Here is a 12208-nt window from a genome sequence, read left to right on the forward strand (position 1 = left end):
TAGGCACATCAGGGGCTCTCCAAACGAAACATGGCGTCCCATCTCAATTCTAGTCAATTTTGCATTGAAAAGTCAAATGGCGCTCCTTCGCTTCCGAGCTCTGCCATGCGCCCAAACAGTGGTTTACCCCCACATGTGGGGTATTGTCGTGCTCAGGACAAATTGTACAACAATGTTTTATGGTCTATTTTCTCCTGTTACCCTTGGTAAAATTAAACAAATTGGAGCTGAATTAAATTTTTTGTGAAAAAAAGTTAAATGTTCATTTTTATTTAAACATTCAAAAAATTCCTGTGAAGCACCAGAAGGGTTAATAAACTTCTTGAATATGGTTTTGAGCACCTTGAGGGGTGTAGTTTTTAGAATGGTGTCACACTTGGGTATTTTCTATCATATAGACCCCTCAAAATGACTTCAAATGAGATGTGGTCCCTAAAAAAAAATGGTGTTGTAGAAATGAGAAATTGCTGGTCAACTTTTAACCCTTATAACTCCCTAACAAAAAAAAATTTTGGTTCCAAAATTGTGCTGATGTAAAGTAGACATGTGGGAAATTTTATTTATTAAGTATTTTGTGTGACATATCTCTGTGATTTAATTGCATAAAAATTCAAAGTTGGAAAATTGCGAAATTTTCATAATTTTCGCCAAATTTCCGTTTTTTTCACAAATAAACGCAGGTACTATCAAAGAATTTTTACCATTGTCATGAAGTACAATATGTCACGAGAAAACAATGTCAGAATCACTGGGATCCGTTGAAGCGTTCCAGAGTTATAACCTCACAAAGGGACAGTGGTCAGAATTGTAAAAATTGGCCCGGTCATTAACGTGCAAACCACCCTTGGGGGTAAAGGGGTTAAGGACCTTCCACCTACCTCTAACTTTGTCATTTGTGCCAATGTGCACCATGACTGCTGGGTCCTCACCAGCCCCTCCCAGTAATCTGTCCACCCGATCAGCGATGTGTCGGACTCGAGCGCCAGGTAGGCAGCACACCGTTCGACGATCCCTGGCTTTGTGACAGATTGCCCTGTGATTTACCAACACAAAGTATCAAGTATTTGTGAAGTGTAAAGGAAAGGATACTTGATTTTCTCATTATTTTAAAAATATAAATCTGAAAATTGTGACGTGCATTTGTATTCAGCCCCGCTGAGTCAATACTTTGTAGGACCACCATTTGGTGCAAATACTGCTGCTACAGTCTTTTGTGATCTGTTTCTCCATCTTTGCACATCTAGAGGTGAAATTTTGTCCCCTTCTTCTTTGCACACTCGCTCTCGCTCAGTGAGATTGAATGGAGGCATCTGTGAACAGTAATTTTCAAGTATTGTCACAGATTCCAAATGAGATTTGGGTCTGGACTGTGACTTGGCCATTCACAGACATGAATATGCTTTGATCTAAACCATCGATTGTAGCTCTAACAGGATGTTTAGGTTCATTGTCTTGCTGGATGATGAACCTATGATCTACTATCGAGCCTTTTGCAGCCTCTAACAGGTTTTCTGCCTTGGATTGCCTTTATTTATCTCCATCCATCTAACCATCAACTGTGGCCAGCTTTCTTGTCTCTGTGGAAGAAAAGCATCCTCCCAGCATGATGCTGCCACCACCATGTTTGAAGGTGTGGATTGTGTTTTCAGGACAATACAGTGTTACTTTTCTGCCACACATCGTGTTTTGCATATAGCTAAAAAAGTTCTACTTTGGTCTCATCTGATCAGATTCCTTCTTCCAAATGCTAGTTGTGTCCCCTACATGGCTTTTTGCAAACGGGACTTGACTTATGACTTGATTTAAAAATGTCTTTCTTTTTGCCAATCTTTCATAAAGGCCAGATTTGTGGAATATACAAGTAGTTTTCATAAAATGATAGAGTTGGAAGGGACCACCAGTGTCATTGTATCCAACCCCCTGCTCAATACAGGATTCACTAAACCATTTCAGACAGATGTCTGTCCAGCCTCTGTTTGAAGACTTCCATTGAAGGAGAACTCTCCACCTCTCTTGGCAGCCTGTTACACTCATTGATCACCCTCACTGTCAAAAAGTTTTTTCTAATATCTAATCTGTGTCTTCTCCCTTTCAATTTCATTCCATTGCTTCTCGTTTTTCCATGTGTAAATGTTTTCCTGTAGATAGATTCTGCCCCCTGAGCTGCTGATCTCTGCTGCTCCTCCAAAGTGACAATGGGCCTCTTGGCTTCTTCTCTAATTAGCTCCCTCCTTGCTTGGGATGTTTTATTAGGTGGACGGCCATGTCTTAGTAGGCTTGCAGTTGTGCCATACTCTTTTGGATGATGGATTGAACAGTGCTCTGTGAGATCTTCAGAGCTTATGGTTTTTTTTTATAACCTAACTCTGCTTTACTCTCCTCCACAACTTTATCCCTGACCTGTCTGGTGTGTTCCTTGGTTCCTTTACAGAACAGCTGTAGTTATACTGAGAATAAATTACACACAGGTGGACTCAATTTACTAATTTTGTGACTTCCGAAGGTAATTGGTCACTCAGGATTTTATTTAGGTGTGTCAGACAGGGGGCAGAGTTCTAATGTACCTCATAATTTTTAGATTTATCATTTTACAATATTTAGAAAACCATGTACACATCAAAAATCCTTGCTACTTTGTGTTGGTATCACATAAAATCCCAATAAAATATATTTAAATTTGTGAGTGTAACGTGAAAAAATGTGGAAAAGTTCTCAGGGTTTAAATACTTTTTCAAGGCATTGTATATATCGGTAAGTGCTAGAAAATCATATCCCCATTATTCTTATTATAATGTATTTTTATATTACCATTTATTCCATGGCGCATTACATGTGAATTGCGGTATACATAACAAAAAACAAGTAGAATAATCTTGAAGAAAACGAGTCACGACAGGTACAGGAGGAGAGAAGACCCTACCCGTGAGGTTACACAATCTACAAGACATCTGCTAAAATGAAGATAAAGTGACCAACCTCTTGAAAGTGACCTCACAATGTACTATATAATTGTCTAAGGGTCACTTCCGTCTTTCTGTCTGTCCTTCTGTCTGTCTTTCTGTCTGTCACGGAAATCCCAAGTTGCTGATTGGTTGTGGCTGTTTTGCCGCGACCAATCAGCAACGGGCACAGTCCGGCGGCAAAATGGCCGCTCCTTACTCCCCGCAGTCAGTGCCTGCTCCATACTGCCCTCCAGTCAGCGCTCACACAGGGTTAATGGCAGCGTTAACGGAACGCGTTATGCCGCGGTGTAAGGCAGTCCGTTAACGCTGCTATTAACCCTGTGTGACCAACTTTTTACTATTGATGCTGCCTATGCGGCATCAATAGTAAAAAGATATAATGTTAAAAATAATAAAAAAAATTAAAAAATCATTATATACTCACCCTCCGTTGGCTCCCCGGATCCAGCCGAGGCCTTTCCCGCTCCATGCGACGCTCCGGTGACCGGTCCACGCATTGCGGTCTCGCGAGATGATGGCATAGCAGTCTCGCGAGACCGCTACGTCATCATCTCGCGAAACCGCAATGCCCTCTTGGGACCCGAGCATCGTGAAGAGCATGGGTAAACGCCTCGGCTGGATCCGGGGGGCCGACGGAGGGTGAGTATATAACAATTTTTTATTTTAATTATTTTTTTTTAACAGGGATATGATGCCCACATTGCTATATACTACGTGGGCTGTGTTATATACTACGAGGGCTGTGCTATATACTGCATGGGCTGTGTTATATACTACATCTCTGTGCTATATACTGTGTGGGCTGTGCTATATACTATGTGGGCTGTGCTATATATACTACGTGGCTGTGGTATATATTACGTGGCTGGGCAATATACTACATCACTGTGCTATATACTACTTGGCCTGTGTTATATACTACGTCTCTGTGTTATATACTACGTGGCTGTTCTATATATTACGTGGCTGTGCAATAAACTATGTGGCTGGGCAATATACTACGTGTCTGTGCTATATACTAGGTGTCTGTGCTATATACTACGTGTCTGTGCAATATATTACGTGGCTGGGCAATATACTATGTGGCTGAGCAATATACTACATGGCTGGGCAATATACTACGTGGCTGGGCAATATACTACGTGGCTGGGCAATATACTACATCGCTGGGCAATATACTACATTGCTGGGCAATATACTACGTGTCTGTGCTATTTACTATGTGGGCTGTGCTATATACTATGTGGTTGGGCAATATACTACGTGGTTGTGTTATATACTACATGAGCTGTGTTATATTCTACGTGGGCTGTGTTATATGCTACTTGGCTGTGGTATATTTCTCTGCTGTATCTGTGCATCATGAATCGTGGTATGTGTTAAAGAGGGGGGCCCACTGAGACTCTTTCACCCAGGGCCCTCAAAAGCCTGGAGCCGGCCCTGGCTTCGCTGATTGGTCACGCCCGGCCACGAACAATCAGCGACAGTCGCAGTTCGCCCGCGAATTGGCGCAGAATTTGAATTACACTTCGCTAATTGGACACGCCCGGCCGGCCGAATCCTGTGTATAAATTGCATTATTCTGAAGACTTCATAAATAAACTACATACATATTCTAGAATACCCGATGCGTTAGAATCGGGCCACCATCTAGTATAACATAAATGCAAAGATGCCAGAATGACCACTACAAAAATTTCAACTCTTTCTGCAAAAAAAAACATGGCCTTCAATACTTTGGTTGGTGTGATGAACTTCTTGACACATTCATGTCACACCGGTTGTAAACCAGACGCCCGACCTTTGGATTGAGATTTGTTTTATTTTCAGCAAATATTACCTGCACTCATATGAGTTGCCAAATATTTCCGTCTTATGATGGCTCTCATCTATTTTTTTGTAAACAGATCCTCTCTGTTTTATAGTTGGATTGTGAACACGCAACACGGAGTCAAAGATTTGAGGAGGACTCAGAGGAGAAAAGCAAATCAATGATAATAAAATCTCCATTTTATTGGATTGTATATAATTATCTTTACCCCTTAGGGATATCTTTATTTAAACCTTTTCAGTCCAAGGGCCAACTAGGGGTCTAACTATCCAAGACATTTATGACATATCAAAAGGAAATGTGCCGGATCCACCTCCAGGACTCTCACTGATATGCTACCATGTGTTTAGATTGGAGGCTGATGCACCTTCGTTCGAGTTTAAGACTACCTAGGACAACACTGGGAACCCCGACACGAAATAACAAACAAAATAACAGCTCAACAGTCGGTTATAAGAAATCTTTCTGAAGAAGGCACTGCACCTGAAACATTATATACCAAACATTTAATTCATTTTTTTCCCCCAATAGGGGGCATTATTATTGAAAGGGGTAGTCGGTGAGATAGTATTACTAAAGAGAGCACTCTGGGGGCCTTATAACTGAATGGGACATACTGGAGAAACCTTATTATTGTAGGGCTGCTCTGAAGGGCTTTATAACTGAAATAGGCACTATGGTGGGGCATTATTATTGTATTATTGAAGATGGCACACTGAGGGCATTATTATTAAAAGGGGAACTTGGGGGCTTTATTACTAAAGAGAGAACTTAGGGGAGATATTTTTAATAAAGGGGAAAATCTGGTGGGCCTTATTACTGAAGGGAGTACTCTGGTGGGTCTTATTACTAAAGGGGGCACTTCGGAGGGCGTTGTTACTAAAATGATGCTTTTCGGGGCTTTATTAATGAATTGGGCCCTCTGTAGAAGGGGATATTATTACTGAATTGGGGGCACTTTGTGGGAGCATTAATAGTGAATTTGGCACCACGGTTGGCATTATTAATGAATGGGCAACCTAGTGGAGTATTATTATCATGGGGGCACTGCAGGGGCATTATTAATAAAGAGTATTATTACTGGAAGGGGCATCTGGAGGCATTATTACTTGATGTAGGCACTCAGGGGGCAATATTACTTGATCCACGGAATCGGGAGGAAGTAGTAGGGAGAGAAGTTCTGGGGTATGTTGGGAATAGAGGGGATGGCTTCTTTTTCATGGTGTTGTCCTCGTGGACTTCAGACCAATCTCCAGCTATCATTGCGTCCACCACAAAAGTGGAACTCATTTCTAAAGAGGACCGACCTCCATACCAGCCTCCATTTTTGTTTTGCCTAGCATCAGGATAGCCTTTGAAAGGGGAGGGATGAGGTCAATGAAGCCGTCTCAATGCACCAGTCCTACTCTGGGGATTGTGGCGTTGGGTGGCTCAATGTACCGTAGCCAGAAACCTCTAGTCTTTATTTCAGGTGCACTAACAGCTCGGTGTTACATTGGTGGTAGAACCAGTGGTACAGACACATGGTACACAGTGGTACAGCCAAAGTGCCCCAAGGGCAAAATTTTAATATGACACCACCAGGCCACATGTTGGTGGTGCTACTATGAGCATGCTGTGTGGCCTAAACTTGCTTCCATGGCTGCAGTGTCTCTGATCTTCTATCGGGTACATCTAGAACATCATTGGCCGGTGATTACACAGGAGCTGCCAGCAGTGGATCTTGATGATTTTCCCAAGTACATTCAGCAGTAGAACCTTCCTCAGATGACCATTAATAATATCACTGATAGCAGCCGTGGCTGTAGGTGCCGGGATTTCTGCACTTGTCTCCAGACTCCAGACTGAATAAAGCTCTCTTATTTCCATCCTCGAGCCCTTCACCATCCTGGTTGTTTTATTTTTTTAATTTGAAATATATTTACATTTTATCCTGTCAAATATTAATTTGCAAAGAGAGAGACTCAAAAGACTGCAAATGTTCAATCTAAGGTGTGTCATTCAATATTAACCATCCTGCAGACTAGAAATTCTCTGACTGGTAATGAAAATGTTTAGTCGAGATGAGAAATTTTCAACCTCACATAATAAGATGTCTATTTAACGATGTGATTAGACGCTAATAATACTCAGATAGAAATTCTGCAAAGGATATACAGTGGGGCAAAAAAGTATTTAGTCAGTCAGCAATAGTGCAATTTCCACCACTTAAAAAGATGAGAAGGGTCTGTAATTTACATCATAGGTAGACCTCAACTATGGGAGACAAACTGAGAAAAAAAAATCCAGAAAATCACATTGTCTGTTTTTTTAACAATTTATTTGCATATTATGGTGGAAAATAAGTATTTGGTCAGAAACAAAATTTCATCTCAATACTTTGTAATATATCCTTTGTTGGCAATGACAGAGGTCAAACGTTTTCTGTAAGTCTTCACAAGGTTGGCACACACTGTTGTTGGTATGTTGGCCCATTCCTCCATGCAGATCTCCTCTAGAGCAGTGATGTTTTTGGCTTTTCGCTTGGCAACACGGACTTTCAACTCCCTCCAAAGGTTTTCTATAGGGTTGAGATCTGGAGACTGGCTAGGCCACTCCAGGACCTTGAAATGCTTCTTACGAAGCCACTCCTTCGTTGCCCTGGCGGTGTGCTTTGGATCATTGTCATGTTGAAAGACCCAGCCACGTTTCATCTTCAATGCCCTTGCTGATGGAAGTAGGTTTGTACTCAAAATCTCACGATACATGGCCCCATTCATTCTTTCATGTACCCGGATCAGTCGTCCTGGCCCCTTTGCAGAGAAACAGCCCCAAAGCATGATGTTTCCACCACCATGCTTTACAGTAGGTATGGTGTTTGATGGATGCAACTCAGTATTCTTTTTCCTCCAAACATGACAAGTTGTGTTTCTACCAAACAGTTCCAGTTTGGTTTCATCAGACCATAGGACATTCTCCCAAAACTCCTCTGGATCATCCAAATGCTCTCTAGCAAACTTCAGACGGGCCCGGACATGTACTGGCTTAAGCAGTGGGACACGTCTGGCACTGCAGGATCTGAGTCCATGGTGGCGTAGTGTGTTACTTATGGTAGGCCTTGTTACATTGGTCCCAGTTCTCTGCAGTTCATTCACTAGGTCCCCCCGCGTGGTTCTGGGATTTTTGCTCACCGTTCTTGTGATCATTCTGACCCCACGGGGTGGGATTTTGCGTGGAGCCCCAGATCGAGGGAGATTATCAGTGGTCTTGTATGTCTTCCATTTTCTAATTATTGCTCCCACTGTTGATTTCTTCACTCCAAGCTGGTTGGCTATTGCAGATTCAGTCTTCCCAGCCTGGTGCAGGGCTACAATTTTGTTTCTGGTGTCCTTTGACAGCTCTTTGGTCTTCACCATAGTGGAGTTTGGAGTCAGACTGTTTGAGGGTGTGCACAGGTGTCTTTTTATACTGATAACAAGTTTAAACAGGTGCCATTACTACAGGTAATGAGTGGAGGAAAGAGGAGACTCTCAAAGAAGAAGTTACAGGTCTGTGAGAGCCAGAAATCTTGATTGTTTGTTTCTGACCAAATACTTATTTTCCACCATAATATGCAAATAAATTGTTAAAAAAACAGACAATGTGATTTTCTGGATTTTTTTTCTCAGTTTGTCTCCCATAGTTGAGGTCTACCTATGATGTAAATTACAGACGCCTCTCATCTTTTTAAGTGGTGGAACTTGCACTATTGCTGACTGACTAAATACTTTTTTGCCCCACTGTATATACAGAACATAGATTCACCATGCTGGAGGAATTTGCGCTCACTAACCTGAGTTGTCCTCAGCGCTCTTCCTGTGTTAAAGGGATTTTCCACTTTTAGAATAATGGACCCTTAAATGTGACAGAATATATCAAAAACAGATAGTGGTCACCTTCCCCCATTTTCTGTTACTGCTCAGTAACTTATGCTGCCTATGTGGGCATGGGCTGAGCTCAGTGATTAGCTGCAGCGGTGATATGCATTGTCAAAAAGATGTCACAGCGGCAGCCAAAAAAGAGAGATTGACTCTGGAAAGGTAAAGGGTGAGTACTGTCTGTCTTTGTTATTTAAATTACAGGAACCATTAGAGGTCCACTTCTTCAAAAGTGGAAACCCCCGTTAAGGGAGAGGGGATGGGTTTATTTCTCTATTTTGCAGAAATCTTGAAAACTTGCAATTATGCATGTACCATATTTGTGATAAATTTTGTAACTTTTGACTTCTTTGGTCACTTAAAAAAAAGGAATGAAAAGTGAGCTGCTAGGAAAGAAGGGGGAGGGTTAGTCAGGAGTGGGTAGGTTTAGGAAGGAGGGGCAGTGTTGGTGAGGAGTGGGTAGGGTTTAGAAGAAGCGGGAAGGGTTAGTTAGGAGGATGTAGGGTTAGGAAGGAGGGGACAGGGCTAGTCAGAAGGGTGTAGGGTTAGGAAGGAGGGGACAGGGTAAGTTAGTAGGGGTAAGGTTAGGGAGGAGAGGTCGGAAAAGTCTAGTAAGAACAGAGCAGAAGACCTCATTCGTAACCCTCAGTCCTGTAGACAGTGAATGGCATGGTGGTCAAGCACATGCACTTCCTTTTTCCATATTCTTGAAAGGGGGGACTAAGCAGTCAGACCCCCAGCGCTGATACATTTATCTCCTGTCCCCTGTGTGCTCTGTTGTATTCCTATATCAGCCATTAATAACACAGATATGGATCAGAACCAACGGCCAAAAATTAGGTGAAATGGAGTATCACACAGTTTAGTCTTATTAAAATCAATAGATTTTGTCATGATCCAGACCAGGTTTTGAGTCCTGTTTTCCCTTTTTCCCAGTCTGGTCATGTCAAGAGGTAACCTTTCTCAGCCTCTGTCTGGGTTCAGGTTGGCTATTTATCGCTGCTGCTTCCTGCAGGCGATGTCAGCTATAGTTTTTGCCTAGTGCTGCTGTAGATCCCTCTGATTGCTCTGATTGGTCCTGCTGTGTTTGCTGTCTGAACCCATGTCTCTGTTTTCCCCTGTTCCTGTCTTCACTCAGTGTTTCCTTTTAGTGTGCAGACTCCCTGGTTTCGACTTGACTTGTACCCTGACCTGTTTCTGTCCTTTGTCTTTTGCCTTATCCGCTCCTGACCGTTACGGACCCCTTGACTTGTCTCTAACCATGAGTTTGCTTATTCCTTTGATACTGTGCTACAGTCTATCATTTGACCCAGCTTATTTGACTATTCTGCTGCCATCTGTGGTAGCCTCACTGCTGCCCTGCAGGACAGCTCTGTTTAGGTGGAGACCTGCTTCCTCTCTACTGCCATCTAGTGAAGACTGCACCTACCTGCATTGCAGCAGCATGACAGATTGTCTGTTTAATGCTTTAGACCTACCAATTGATCTAGAGACAAAGGGAGAGATGGAGAGAGACATGATATTTGTTTAGTTTGGACAAGAGATCAAGGTACTTGGCCAAAAAAAATTGGTTTCCCTAATGAAGTGAATGTGATCTGATCTCTAGTACTCAAAAAATGTCTGCTGCCCCGTGTATGGAGATGTGGTGTCTCTTGGAGGTGCTACTTCTAGCTGCCACGGTCTCTGCTCCCATCAATCTGATAATATGTCACAAAGTGACAAGGGAATGTGGGCATCTACCCAATCCCTCAAACAAGGGGTACCCTAGGCTATCACTGTTCCCTGGATTACACTGGATGGTGGAAATCATATCTTGCTATGCTCCTATCTTACACTTATGTGTTGTGTTCCCTCCCACACCCAGGAAGGTGTGCAGCCAAAGTGTGTATGAAAACACTAACCAGACAGACAGGGATAAAATAAAACTACAATCATACAAATATTCTCACAAGCAACAGAGTGGAAAACAGGGGAGGAATAGAAAGGAAGAAACCAAATTGGAGAGGATAGGAATAAACATGCAAATCAACTCCACCCACCATTCTCCTGAAAAACTCTAACAGCCTGCTCCATACACTGAACTCTCTCCTTCAACTCCAAACCAGGTAATGGTAACTATGACTGGCAAGATGAGAAACAAGGAGGAGGGTTCTTATACCTGCTGGAAGCAATGAACTTAGAACAGCTGATACAGCCCAAGAAAGAGAACTCCAACAGTCCAACTAAGCAGTTTAACCCTTGCAGCACATGAGCAAGTAAAGCCAGAACTGCTAATAGGACAGTGAAGCCGTTCTAACTACCGCAGGTTTATGTGTTTCTTCATGCTGCGATCATCTGACCTCACTTTGTAACGGCATCCCCGTGACATAATGTTGACCTATCCTAAGGGTAGATTATCAATATCTCCTGGACAACCCCTATACACTTGGAAGTAGTGCACTTATAGGATAACAATGGGAGGACAATGGAGGTACGTGGCCCCACTAACTCCATCAATCGTGCAATGGTCGGTCCACTTTCCACACTCAAAAACTTTTTTTTAAATTTTCCAGGGTCCACCATGACAGCCAGACACAATACAAATATATGAATAGCAATAAATGACATTTGGGAGCTTAAATCCCTAAAATAGGATACAAAAATGTAGAAAAATATATAGAAACCGCGCTAAAGGACAGGCAAAGAAATAGTACAGAACAAATACACTGGAATACAATACAATGCAATACCCCCAAGAAAGATAAATGTCCCAGAGGACAGTGAAACTACTCCGACTGATAAACTAATACTGCCAGACTCATGGAACTAAACTGCAGCCGTCCCCCGCACAGAGATGTATACAGATAGCACCTGGCAAATACCCAATAAATGCCGGCTTACCTAGTGCGATGCACTGCTGGATCGTGGTGGAACAAATGATGGTGCCCGCTGCAGATAGAGGGGGTAGCACTGTCCGTGCCTGATGGCGAGGTGCAGAGCGGTGACCAGGGGCGCTCCGGCCGGTAGCGCGTCCCGGGAACCGCGAAGAATCAAAAAGAAAAATGGCCGACTGGCTCCTCCTACTAGTGACGTCACTCAGTATGGAACGCTAAGGCGCTCAAAAAACCAGGGGGAAAGAGGCAGAGATTAAACCAACGCGTTTCAAAGCGGCTGCGCGCTTCTTCGTCAGGGTTACCGCTGCTCTGACTCCCAGGCTCTATATACCCTTCGATACTAATTGGGCACCTCCCACACTTTTAACCCCGGACATCCTAATAAGTGCCAACCCCTCAATGAAAAAGTGCAAAGAAGAAGCCTGCCTTGCTCCAACCATAAATGACTGCTAATAATGTGCAATCGCTATGCCCATGCTCCTGCTTAGTAAAACCCAATAGACTTTAATAATATTACAAAATAGATAAAGTAAAATAAATAAAATAAAATGAACATGCATGTTAGACTCCGATAAGTCCCTTGATCCCACGTAGATATGTATGCACTATAGAACCTGTCTAAACTTCATAGTCGACAGGGCCATC

Source organism: Ranitomeya imitator, chromosome 1 (assembly GCF_032444005.1).
Source record: "Ranitomeya imitator isolate aRanImi1 chromosome 1, aRanImi1.pri, whole genome shotgun sequence".
Taxonomy (NCBI): domain Eukaryota; kingdom Metazoa; phylum Chordata; class Amphibia; order Anura; family Dendrobatidae; genus Ranitomeya; species Ranitomeya imitator.